Here is a 13,745-nt window from a genome sequence, read left to right on the forward strand (position 1 = left end):
AATTCGTGTTGATTGAATCGGAACTTCTTGTGAATACCAATTACTTATTACGCAAAAACATTATTAAATTTGTATTCGATTACAAAAATATCATACAAAACAAAACAAAAATATTATTATTATTTTATTTTTATTATAACAATTATAATTATGTGTATTATTATTATGTAGTTTATGTAGTCGAAAGTGTATTTATTTTTATGTGTACAAGTATTCCCATGCTGCACTATCCCGCTATATTACATAATATTCAATATCTCCTATACTTAAAGGTTGCCTGTAAGAGATTGCTACTTAGCAATAAGGCCGCCTATTGTACTAATTCTATTTCTCTTTTGTTTTTTCCTGTTTGTGCAATAAAGTATTTGTTATGTTATGTTATGTTATGTTATGTTATGTTATGTTATGTTATGTTATGTTATGTTATGTTATGTTATGTTATGTTATGTTATGTTATGTTATGTTATGTTATGTTATGTTATGTTATGTTATGTTATGTTATGTTATGTTATGTTATGTTATGTTATGTTATGTTATGTTATGTTATGTTATGTTATGTTATGTTATGTTATGTTATGTTATGTTATGTTATGTTATGTTATGTTATGTTATGTTATGTTATGTTATGTTATGTTATGTTATGTTATGTTATGTTATGTTATGTTATTCCGCAATGCGGATCAGATATGGTTTGCTGTGGCTCTATACAAAATGTCTTCCCATAGACAGGTTTATGCGGAGGTCACCCTAGGATACACACTGGTGGCGCATGGAATCGAACTTGTATGTATCATTATACACGACACGTTATTGATATCCAAGATCGTATTTTCTGAAATATTTTGATATATATTAATTTATATTACTTTTCACGAAAAAAATAATTTGGTGTTTGATGTTACAACTAAAATTATATCATTAAACACGGACCGTGAGAATTCAAGGATTGCGTGTATTTTAATATATGTTGAGTTGCATTTACTTACACCAAAATATTTAATGAAAATCTTCATTTCACTTTAATGCAAGTTAAGATGAATTATGTTACACGTATTATAACAGCATGAATCCTTCACAAACAGTACTTATATAACTAAACACAAAAATTATCTCCGTATTTATAATAGCTACAGTTACGAGAATTAGACAGAAAGAAAGAAAATTTTTTGAACATGAACTATGTGCTAATAACTCAAAAGTGATACAACTCGAGTTGTATTACTTTTCACCGACGGTACAGCATTAAGCACGGAGAAAACGGACCATCCGGAGTCTGGCTTACGGAAACGGTAAAACTAAAGTATTTCTAATTAAATTCTAATTGCACACTGGCTACTTATTACTTTAAGCGGGTGGTAATCAAAGAGTAGGAAAGTGACTGCAAATGCAAATTTTCTACCGTAAATGGGATAGTGATGCGGCAAATTATTAGTTACTTATTGTCAACTATTATGTATTAATAAATATGTTAAAGATTTGCACATTTTCATATAGCTACTTCTCTAGTAGACACTCATGAAAATATTTTTTTTAGTTACTTATTAAGCATTCAACACCACCCCCCCTCCACCCCACTCTCCATTAATTTTTTTTTGACGTGACTTATTTAAATTTGCCGCAGATGGCATTAACTACTTGGCCGGACAAATGGGGAGTGCTGAAGGCTCTCACCCAGTACAACGTTTAAGACAACAGGCCTGAGGGTGCCCAGTTAGGAGCGAACCTCGGCTCAGGGCATCGTCTGAGAGGAAAAATATTTGAAAGAATTAATCAACCCTAGTGGATCGATAGCCATAAACGCTGATTGAGGGAAGTCGTCGACCACGCCGGCGGGGCCGGTATCGGGTTCCTGAAGTGTTTGGTGTCGCGAGCTGATTGGCTGTCTCTATGGCTAGATTAATCGGGTCGTCAGGATCGTATATTACGGACACCGATACTTTTCAGTAACGTCCCTACGCGGGATGTATTCGGAAGCCGCAACTACCAGGGGAGCTCCATTCATTAAATCTCCCTCCGATGAATGAAAAGAGAGCTCAACAACCAGAGGTATATAGGCTGTTTATGTTATAATTACCCTACCCCTACCCTAATTATAATTACCCTGTCGTCCCCGAACGTAGACTCCCGAGCGAGTCTCCTTGCGTCTGTCTGTCATTTGTTTGTACAGTTCAAGTCACAATTATAATAACGATACATACAATTAATTAATTGTAATAAGTATTTTGAATGAAATATTCATATTTTTTTTCTTCGTAAATATTCGAATAAAGCATTTTTAAGCCTTTTTGTTTCAAGGTTTTTTTTATTTTTCTATGAGACTGTATATTTTTCATTAACTAATATAGATTTGAAAAAAAAATACAAAATCCCGAGTAACATTTTAATTTTACTCGGGATTTTGTACATACATGCACACATAGATAAAATCACGCCTATTTCCCACCGGGGTAAGCAGACTATGAAATTCCATTTGCTTCGATCCTGACACACTTCTCTAGCTTCCACATTCATCAATCAAAAAAATTTATAATTTATATAACGGTAAATATTTTATCTTTTAATGAACTCTAATTAAGTCATCAACAGGTTCCGCGGATATTTAAATTTTCATGTTGGCAACACTTAAGACATACTTCGCGAATATCGACTTTTACTCGTGGCTGTTTATTTATAATGAGGAACATTTATCAACCAATCCGGAAAACAGCTAATGAAGATATTAAAATTCAGGTGACTATAAACTTTATGACCTAAGCAATTAAATACACTCAGCTACTCGTAAAAGACTAATCCCTCTTCATGCCTATATGTATTTTTAACTAGAAAATCCACAATTTGCAGTGATAGTAAGCTAATGCGTGCCTAGGCGCAGGCAATTTTATCTAATTAATAGGACGACTGCGTATTCATTAGATCCAATAGCTGGTTTAGCAATTACAGGCAGTAATGAAAAGACGCTATTAAGCTGGTAATTCTATGGAAACATAAGGAAGTCTACATATAATGGCTTGTGTAATCCTGTATTATTTCCTAATTAAAATAAAGCTTTAAGGAGTTTAATGATTATGTGAATCGATCAAAAACTGGGATGATAATATCATGATTCATGATGCGGCTTCTTATATGGAACGAATTTTAAAAGTGGTTGCGATTTTTGTCAATTGCTTACTAATTGTAAGTTTCTCTAAATACTCTAACATAACAGACAGGTACTTTATTATTCACAGGATTGTCACAATAAATAATAAAAAATCTGTAAAAAAGTAATCAAACCCATGTTAATTTCATTAAGTTACACTTACATTATTTTCAAAGTTATCACCCCCCTAGCATTATCCCGTTTTTCACAGGGTCCGCTTACCTAACCTGAAGATTTGACAGGTCCGTTTATTACAGAAGCGACTGTCTGTCTGCCCTTCCAACCCGCGAAGAGAAAACCAGCCCAACACAGGTTAGGTCTTATACCTCCAGAAATGCATTTCTCGAGAATGTGGGTTCAAAGTTTTATATACAATAAAAATGTTAGTACGGAATTAGGGTCGATTAATTATTTCAAACATGGTCCTCTCAGACGACGCCCGATGGTCGACGATTTCCCTCATTCAGCGCTTATCGCTATCGACCCGCTAGGGCCGATTAATTCTTTCAAATATTTTTCCTCTCAGACGACGCCCTGAGCCGAGGTTCGCGCCTAACTGGGCACCCTCAGGCCTGTGGTCTTAAATTTTAAACCGGGTGAGCGCCCTCAGCGTCCATTTATCCGGTCAAGTAGTTAATGCCATCTGCGGCAAATCTACAATAAATGACGTCAATTTTTTTTTATTAAACAGTAAAATTAAGTCATCCGATTTAAAAATATGAACTTTTCACTACAAGTTTGCCAGATACGACATTTCAACAAATTATTCACCCAAAAACCTACGGCTGATCACTTGACACACTTTCAGCGCAGTTCCTTATCTAAAACAACGGACTACAGAAGCCGGCATACATAAAATTGGGCTAATAATAAATCATTACAGTATAAGTCGTAAATGCGTGATAATTCTCGGCTAGGCGAGGTCGGCATACTAACTCTCACTGCGCGCACCACTAACACACTCGACTCGTGCGCATGGAAATAATGAGCCTAGATATGCCAACGTGTCGCTGCGGCGCGTCCAGTTTTTATATCGCATTTTTTTTTTAATTTACTACGATGTAATGTAAGCAAGACATTCTTGAAATGGTTTAAGAATTTATAGTGAAATTGTATTATATTATATTGCACCGGTAATAGAATGCTTAAAACAGATAAAGGTCAAAGTATACTTACAAATTCACAAAGATCAGGAACAGAAAATCATATAACATACAGAAGTGAAAAAAGGCTACTCAATTATTTATCGACACGTCATTTGTATGATCGTACAACAACAGACGAAATACGATAATCAAGCTAAATCTAAAAAGTGATTCAAATGATGAGTTTCAATAGTGATTAGTTGAAGAAAAATTATTAGTTAACGAGACTGTCGAGTAGTGTTCTAACCCATAATAATATTAATAAGAAAATACCCTTTTCCCCTTACCCTTACCTTACTTTTTTTTTGGGGCCTTTGGCGGCTCAATAGTAACCCTGACGCCATGGTTGATGAGGTTGGTAATCCACTTTTCAACCCACACGATAGAAGAAGAATAAGAAAATATTCTATTTCGTGATCCCGGTAGGCATGTCACCAGAAGATAAGTCCCAGGTTCGAATCCCGATGAAGACCTATCACAAAATTCACTTTGTGAGCCCTGGTTTAGTTAGGACATTATAGGCTGATCACCTGGGTATCCGGAAGTAAGATGATGAAGTTAAGCCTTTGGTTCCGGTTACTTATTACTTACTGATGTAAGTTAGTAGTAATCTTTACATGAGCCATGTCAGGGCTCTTTGACGGCTCGATAATAACCCTGTTGGTTGATGAGGTTGGTAATCCACCTCACAACCCACATAGAAGAGAATAGATAGAAGAGAAGATGATTAACATTTATAGTGGCAAATGATCAGATGATTTTGCCTTTATAGATAGTTCATTACATTTGGAGAATTCGTAAAGACACTCATTAGGAAATAATAGTTGCGGCACCACTAGCGGGAAATATTCGGGATTTTGTTGTCGGCAACAAATTGGTTGCGCAGCCAAGTGAGTTAACCTTTATACTGTATACAGGAGGTACATGACCTAACTTGTATTGGGCTGGTTTTCCCATCGCGGGTGAAAAAGTCAGACAGGCAGTAGCTTCTGTTGAAAACCGGACCCGTTAAATTTTCAGGTGAGGTAAGCGGACCCTGTGAAAAACGGGATAATCATAATGCTAGGAAGAAATTGTGCACTTAATTTTATACGCGCATTAAACTGAATTACTTCAACTTTGTGACCTTTTTAACGCCCCTAAATGATGGGTTATGATTTTTCCTAACGTGTAAAATATATATTTAAATATTCCTACTTCCTGTAAGTACCCAATAGTGGAAAGATACAAATCGATTTGATCGATGAATAGAGGCCTACTGCAGTTACGCAGAAATACTTGCTTAGATATGCTCATACACAGGGAAAAGCGTATTAATATGCAAAATATGTCTCTGCGCAATACTGAGCTCTTCCAGTATACTAATTGTTTCATTATCTCTATAATTTACTATGCTACTTTTTTGACGTGACTTATTGTAGGTTTGCCGCAAATAAACCACTTGGCCGAAAACTAAGCTACTACTTACTATACGTAATATACAGATACCGTAAAACATATGAAATTATATACATATATTTTCATAATAACTTTTAAGTACTTATACAAGATAAACTTTCGAAATAAAAAAGATCTCGAAATGTTACTAATGTATAGTTTAATTGTTACACAGAAAACTGATAAAGTTATATACTTATGTCTTTTCATTCTTAATCTCTAACTTTCATAGTTTAGAAAAACATTAAATTTTGTAATATAAAATTTGTAATACGATAGTTTTACAGGCCAGTGTGCCTGTTTTATTAATGTAAGTACTTTTCATTTTATTTATTACTTCCTTCGCGGATAAAAAAAGATAAACCATTATTAATATCTTTTAGTTAATTTAGTGTCTGTTATAAATATTTACTCATTCGTCCGATTCCATTAATTTTACAGACAGTAAAATATGATGATTATCAATATGTTAACGGACAAAATAAAATGATACAGCGCACACTGCGCACACACATGCCGCAAAAAGATTGCAACTTTGTTGCGGTTTATTTTTTATAGAAGAAATCTAAATTGGAAATATAAATTAACGAATGTTTCTAATTATTTGTAACTTATATTCTGTGTACTGTTGAAATATCTAAGAATTAAACATTTTTTTATATTTGGAATAGACTTTTTGCTGTTGTTAAATATATTAAGCGATATTATTTTATTTTCTATGTCAATGAATTTCTGTCTTGCAATTGTTATAAATCTAATTTGTTTTGACAACATTACAGTTCGCTTTTATTATTACTGTTTTCTTTTATAATATCTTAGTCTCTTCCAGTGGAGCGGCGGCCCCATCGTGTGGAGATCGCGTCGCCGGCGCCCGCGCCGCTTCGCCGATTTCGTGCATTTTTTGCAACCGATGACTCGGATTTCTAAATAATTTAAATACGTGCACGATGTTAGAAACGCAGATAGTTAATTAATCGCCAATCGGAATTGGGTTTGTGTATCTGATCGCGTGATAAATTTGTCGCGTATAGTCTGCTCCATTTAAAACTTTAATCGCACTATTGCGGTTAAACGGTGCGGTAAACTATTTTTTATAAACACTTACGTTTTTAATGACACCGTAACGGAATCCGATATGGGCACAAAACCATGTCACTATCACAGGTGTTTATTTGAGTAGCACTGGTTGTCGCGGCCGGAGGCGGGGAAAGGTGCGCGCGAGTCGCGTGCGGACGACGATGGTGCGCAAGCCCAACTGAATGGTCCGCGCCGCGCATCGGTGAAATGAAATGATCCACTGACGGGATCGTGGAATGAAACCGCTTAACTTTTGTTGCAGTTTACGAGGGGCGAGAATCACAAGTGATAAACGGGAAAGTGGTTCTAATCAGACCTCGAATTATGGCTGCGTGTACATTTTTAACGCGTCCTGTCTCGAGGAAAATTGGCCTCTCATTTTAACCTCGTAAGGCCGAGATTTCCCGACACAATACTTAAGCAATGGGGTTTGGATTTATAAAGAACTTTCAGAACTGGATTCCTGTTTTTAGTTTAAATCCATGTTTCCAGGATTTGTGCCCGGTTAATGGCAATAGAAATAAATATTTCATTCATTCATTCATTCATTCAATAGGCTCGCTCCCTATTACATGGAACTTAATATAGCTGGCGAGGAGTGGGTATTGAGAATTTATGTACTACACATCTCTGCCTACAACGTTATGTCATGTTCACGTAACTAATTTAAGAGCCATACTCTAATCGGTGTAGCATGCTCCACGCTACTTTTTTTAGGGAAAACAGGGTAGTTTTTTTTTTACTCTGTCTGACGCGAGTGGGATGGCACCCAAAGTAGTCTGTTTCAAAGCCGTACTAGGACTCCTGTCCTCCGTCTTTAAATAGTACTGACTGTTACTGCGGCCCTTTGACATATACATGTCGTGGCCAGATCATAGAATTGACCATTTCATGAAATGATCGACCATTTCATGAAATGGTCGTATTTCATGAAATGGCCAACTTCAACTGACCAACGTCAGCGTTTAATGATATTTCCATCCACGTTTGGCCATATCATTAATGTAGGGTGTCCATGATAAGTGGTGTAATAAAAACGCGAAATAAGGTAGGAAATAATGTATTACTCTAGTACAAAGTATAAAAATGTTTAAAATTCAAATAAAAATTAAAAAGTCATTTTCGATTAACGGAGTGTTGATGTAGTTGACATATACGCCGTAACTGCATCTCGCTTTGAAGTCATCGTCATATTTTTTGAAACTATTTCATGCCATTGGTCATCATTCAGTATACTTTTCGTGTGTAAGATAAACATACTGGCGGCGCCCGCCGCACCCTAACCTACTGTTATGCCTTGTAAAAAATATAAAAAAAGGATTATGATAATTTAAATTATGACAAAAACATTTATGCGTTTTAATAGAATCCCGTTTCAAGTAATTAATGCCATCTGCGGCAAATCTACAATAAGTCACGTCAAAAAAAAAGAAACTTTACGGACAGTAGGATCGTCTATATTTTTCTTTTTTAAAATTAATATCGCTTCATTCGCAGTTTTAATTATATCATATTTTGAAATCCAATAATAGTCCATTGATTTACGTAGCGTGGTCACTCGACCTTCATTATTTGCCATATAACCTAAAAATAAAAATAAAGTTGCTGTCTACTGTTAATACGAGTTTTTCTTTTCACCTTAGTGTCAAAACATTGCTTCAATGCACTTTTATCTTGTATTTGCTCATTATTATTCGTATTATTCGCGTTCACACAAGAATAATTATTGTCCGCCGCCATTATGCAAAACATAAACAAAGCGACACCAGCGCCACTACCGGTGGATAATGTTACTATTTTACGATATGATCGCTAACGTTTGGCCATATCATGAAGTAATCATGCATTTAGTTGGTCATATCGTTAAACGTTTTGTGTTCATTGATCTGGCCAAACCACATCATGATGTGGCCAACGAATGTTGTTCTATTTCATGAAATACGACCATTTCATGAAATGGTCGATCATTTCATGAAATGATCAATTCTATGATATGGCCACGATATACATATGTCATGTTATATTATTCAATAAGGTGGTTACACCTTACAAAAAATAGAAAATAAACTAGGGATGAACATAGGTTTAAGTATTTGACAGCCAAGCAAAGTTCGGTTGTATGATAATTGGATTCAATTTTTCTTGACTGTCAAATACTTAAACCCACGTTCATTCCTGGTTATTTTTTATTTGTAACGTGGTTAATGTTACGCTTCCTAAAAAACAATAATCCAAGTATGTACGGTCACGAGCATTAATATGTATACACTTTGGTACCCTGTCACATTAACTTTTTTGACAAATTGAACTGTAAGTCTCACTAAATGTCAAGTGTGTTAGTGCGACAGAGTCCTAAAGTGGGTACATTATATTGCTCATGACTGTACTTACCCACGTTTTAACTGATGTTACTAAATTTATACACAATACAAATCTTTATCTTTACTGTGTTTAGCGGGTTCTGTTATCAAGCACTTTATGCCGAGTACTTTCACTTTAAAGGGTCAACTGATTCACATCTCGTAAGACGTACCCTACTCAATCTTATCAATGCACTTTCGCAATTCAGCGTGGTAATCGAAGATATTATGTTACGGATATTATGTACTTTGAGAGGCCGAAACACCTCCGCCAACCAGCAATGGAGCGGTATGGTGGTGTATGATGTTATGAAGTAATGGTACGGCCACAAGCATCAATATACCATTTTGGTACCATTTCACATTATTATTTTTTTGACAAATTGTACTGTAAGTGTCACTAAACGTGAAATATGTTAGTGCGACAGAGTCTTAAAGAGGGTACATTATATTACTCATCATGACTGTACGGGGGTACACTTCATTACTAGACTAGAGGGTATTCTTTTTCTATCGTGTGGGTTATGAGGTGGACTACCAACCGCACAATACTAAAGGGTAAATTTCTACCAAGTCAAGTTCAAATGGTAGTATTTTGCAACTCAGATACAGTCATGAGCAATAACATGTATCCACTTTAGAACCCTGTCCCACTATGATATTTAACATTTAATGAGACTTACGGTTTAATTTGTCAAAAAAGTTAATGTGACATGGTTTCAAAGTGTAACATAATTAGTACTCGTAACCGTACAGTATTTGTACACACCTCCGCGCTTTGCTAAAACATTTACGAGCAAAAAAAAACCTCGTTACATCACTTCACAGGGCGCAGAGTTCCACAGATAATAAAGTCAAGGCACTCAGCATCTCATGTCATTTATCTTTTTTCGTAAAAGAAAGGAACCGTTACACGACACAAAAACATTTACGTCACGAAACAAAAAGTTAATAATACAAGAAACGATAATCGCCAATGTTCTTCATGAAGTTGGCAAACGTTTAAAATATCACTATTATGATGATTATTTAATATTATTTTTAATAATACCTAATATAAGTATCTTCTTCCAAAAAATCTCAATACAATCAATTTTCAAAAATAAATAAATCGAGACTGTGCAAGTATATTCATACAATAGACATCAACGAGCGCGCATGCGCTATTTTAATTTATTTATTTAATTTTAAATAATAATGCCCTTTTTCATCAATCACCCAATAAAATTTTGCACAAAAGCAGAATCAAAAAGAAGTACGCTTTTTTGCGATGTACCTTTTATAGCCCTTTCGTTGCCTTTTTTTATCTGTATTTTATTTATCATGGTTTTTCTTATGAGGTCAATGACTGATCTCATCACCCTAGTATCAGAGTTACTGTTTAGCCACCAGAGGCCTCTGGCATTACGTGTGAGTTTTTATTATGCTCTTGTTTACACTTGAACTGTCCTAAACGACAGAAAATCAAACCTGAGACTTCAGATTTGGTTATAAAGCGACCTTATTGTCGCCATAACATCACAAAGGTCATCTTCATCTGAATATAAATTATTCAATAAATATTAAAATATTCGTGGAACCCTCCTAAGCGCAAAAATGGTAAAAAGTTGCTGAAGTTTTAATATCCCAGAAAAAAGTTTTATATGCCCAGTAAAAGTTAAATCTCATCATTGTGAAATTCTCAACTTTTCACCCTCATAGCTGGGGACCCAGCTTTTTCATTCTACAAGAAAATTACTTTTAAAATCCGTCTCGAAAAGTAAGTAAGATGGTTACCGTCGCCATAAATTAAAAATCTCGTAAGAGATTTTTTTAAATTGTGTCTGTTGTTTTTTTAACATAATTTTTTTAACAAAAGTCACACCAGAATGTAATTTTTCAAAAAAACGCTTACGAGATCTTCACAATAAGGCGACGAAAATTAATATTTTGGTAATTTTCTAAGCTTTTTAAAAGATTTTTTTATTTTCTATTTTACCCTCTATTTTCGGTTTATGTCGACGAACATCGGTTTTACTTTTTTTAAATTGTTTTATGAAAATTTTAAATTATTTTATTGTCTCGTTTTTGTGTGTGGCGTCTTTTTATAATAAACTATTTCTATTCTATTCTCTTTAAAGTCTGAATTCTTAAAACTCGAAAAAATACCACTAATAGTGGATAATCAATACCCCCGGAATACAGCAGCGTAGTTCCCAGCAATAAGACGTAGGTATGTAGGCTGATTATTTTATTTTATACACCTAATAATAATAAGAAAAAGAAAGAAGAAAATGACAAAAAATTGGCCTTCGATAGACAAGAAAGTGGGTCTTAACTTAATAATGATGATGAAGACTGATAAATACTTTTGTGTCCTAAATCGACTGGATTCATTTAATTTATATTGGTAACATTGGATTCATATTCTGTATGATTATAGATAAATCATTATCCTTATACGTACACGTAGAGCGGATGAAGGATAATAGAATTGCGAAAGCGGTATATAAAGCGAAAGTTGATGGTAGCGCTGGCAAAGGAAGACCTAGATGGACTTACATTGACCAAATTGGAGATGTCCTTAGAAAAGGTTTATTACGATCTACTTTGAACTGGCGTGCGTGTTTGACGCAATTGATGAATGTGGAGGAAGTCTGAGAAATGTGTCAGGATCGAAGCAAATGGAATTATATTGTCTCTGATTACCCCGGTGGGAAATAAGCGTGAGTTTATGTATGTATGTGTGCATTATCCTTATAGACAGTAGAAAAACTAACAAAAGAAGATCGGCAGAAAACATGACGCGACTTTCGCTAATAGCGCAATTTCGATAGCGTGTGAAGTCCGCAATTCGCAATTATATAATTATAGTTTCCTGCTATAAAATATAATCTTAATGAACACAAAGAGGAAACCATTAGTAGTTACCATATTTTACCTATAAATGTGTATAGTTATCATCTAACTTCCTTTAATAATATGATGATGATAATCTCTGAAGTCAATCAAGACGTAAATCAATTTAATTTCTTGGTGATTTGCAGTTAAATCTACTATCATAATCGATCTTCAAAACCTAATCAACTTGATGAGTTGACTAATCGATAATTTTATATTGTAAATAATATTTAATTACGTATAATATAAATAATATTATAACATGTGGAAGAAATTAAAGTGAAATTACCACGGCCACGGCTTAACGTGCACGAAACGTGCCTCCGAAGCACGGAATCAACTTATTTTTTGAGACAATCAGGTTATTCAAGCCTGTAAAGTCCTTACCAAACATAGGACAGTCTCACAAAGTGATTTCGACAATGTACCCATCGGGAATCGACCCCAGACCTCCAGATCGTGAGCCTAACGCTCTAACCACTAGACCACGGATGCTGTTGGCGCTGAGGGCTCTTATAAAAGTAACAGTAACAGTGATAAACATGCATGGGATTGACATAAAGTGACAAAATGTCAATCCCATAATGTTTTTGTCACTGTTGTTTTTCGTAATTATTTGCAACTTGGCTAAGGCAGATCGTTTTATGTTATATTGCATTATTTACTTATACCTGTGTTGCACCGTCCCCGTCTCCAATATGTAGCAAGTTCTTTCACCCTAAGGTTGCCTGGAAGGAATAGCTGTTTAGCAATAAGGCCGCCGAATGTGCTTCTCCTGTCACTTTTGTAATTGTTTTTAGTTCATACTTACATTCATACATAAACTCACGCCTATTTCCCACCGGGGTAAGCAGAGACTATAGAATTCCATTTGCTTCGATCCTGACACACTTCTCTTGCTTCCTCCACATTCATCAATCGCTTCATACACGCACGCCGGTTCAGAGTAGATCGTAATTGTTTTTAGTGTTGTGTTTATATGTGCCATAAAGCGTTTTTGTATTGTATTGTATTGTAAGGCTTTAACATAAAAAAACAACTGATCATATTAAATCCAGTTCAAAAAAGTCGACTTTAGAAACAACTTTTATTTTCCCTGTCACATTACCGCCCAATGAACCTAGATCAAGCCATATCGCGATTTGTTGTAACACTATTAGCTGTCTTCTTCCATCGTGTGGGTTGTGAGGTGAATTACCAACCTCATCAACCCTAGTGTCAGGGTTACTTTTGAGCCGCCAAAGACCCCTGACATGGCTCATGTAACGACTACTTACTTACATCAATATGTAGTAACCGGGACCAACAGCTTAACGTGCCTTCTGGAGCACGGATCATCTTACTTTCGGACAATCAGGTTGATCAGCCTGTAATGTCCTAACCAAACTAGGGACCACAAAGTATTTTTTGTGATATGTCCCCACCGGGAATCGAACCCGGAACCTCCGTATCGTGAGCCCAACGCTCAACCACTGGACCACAGAGGTCGTTACTATTAGCTGTAGTACGGTAGGAACATTCGTATCGAGTGTTAGTGAAAGTGATGGACTATCATCCCGTCTCACTCCTTCAATCGGGAAAGCAGTTGCTGTCAAATTTACTTGTCACTTTCCCTAATTACACAGAAGCGTAACATTGCGAACATTCACAGCGAAAACAATCAACATATAATTTTGATGAATTATCTTAAAGTAAAAAGAAGAGAAA

General features: G+C 35.3%; 2 protein-coding genes across 5 annotated transcripts in view; both read right to left on the reverse strand.

Annotated features, from left to right (window-relative positions):
• Positions 1-6,962, reverse strand: part of LOC126371473 (serine proteinase stubble) — a 189,809-nt gene extending 182,847 nt beyond the window's left edge. For all 3 annotated transcript variants that reach the window (XM_050016785.1, XM_050016784.1, XM_050016783.1), the window contains exon 1: positions 6,827-6,962. The gene's annotated coding sequence lies outside the window, so the exon portion shown is untranslated. The remainder of the gene's footprint in view (positions 1-6,826) is intronic.
• LOC126371530 (probable oligoribonuclease) overlaps positions 1-13,745 on the reverse strand; it is a 185,646-nt gene that overhangs the window by 41,797 nt on the left and 130,104 nt on the right. The window lies entirely within an intron of this gene.

This window comes from Pectinophora gossypiella, chromosome 12 (genome assembly GCF_024362695.1).
Source record: "Pectinophora gossypiella chromosome 12, ilPecGoss1.1, whole genome shotgun sequence".
In the NCBI taxonomy this organism is placed as follows: Eukaryota; Metazoa; Arthropoda; class Insecta; order Lepidoptera; family Gelechiidae; genus Pectinophora; species Pectinophora gossypiella.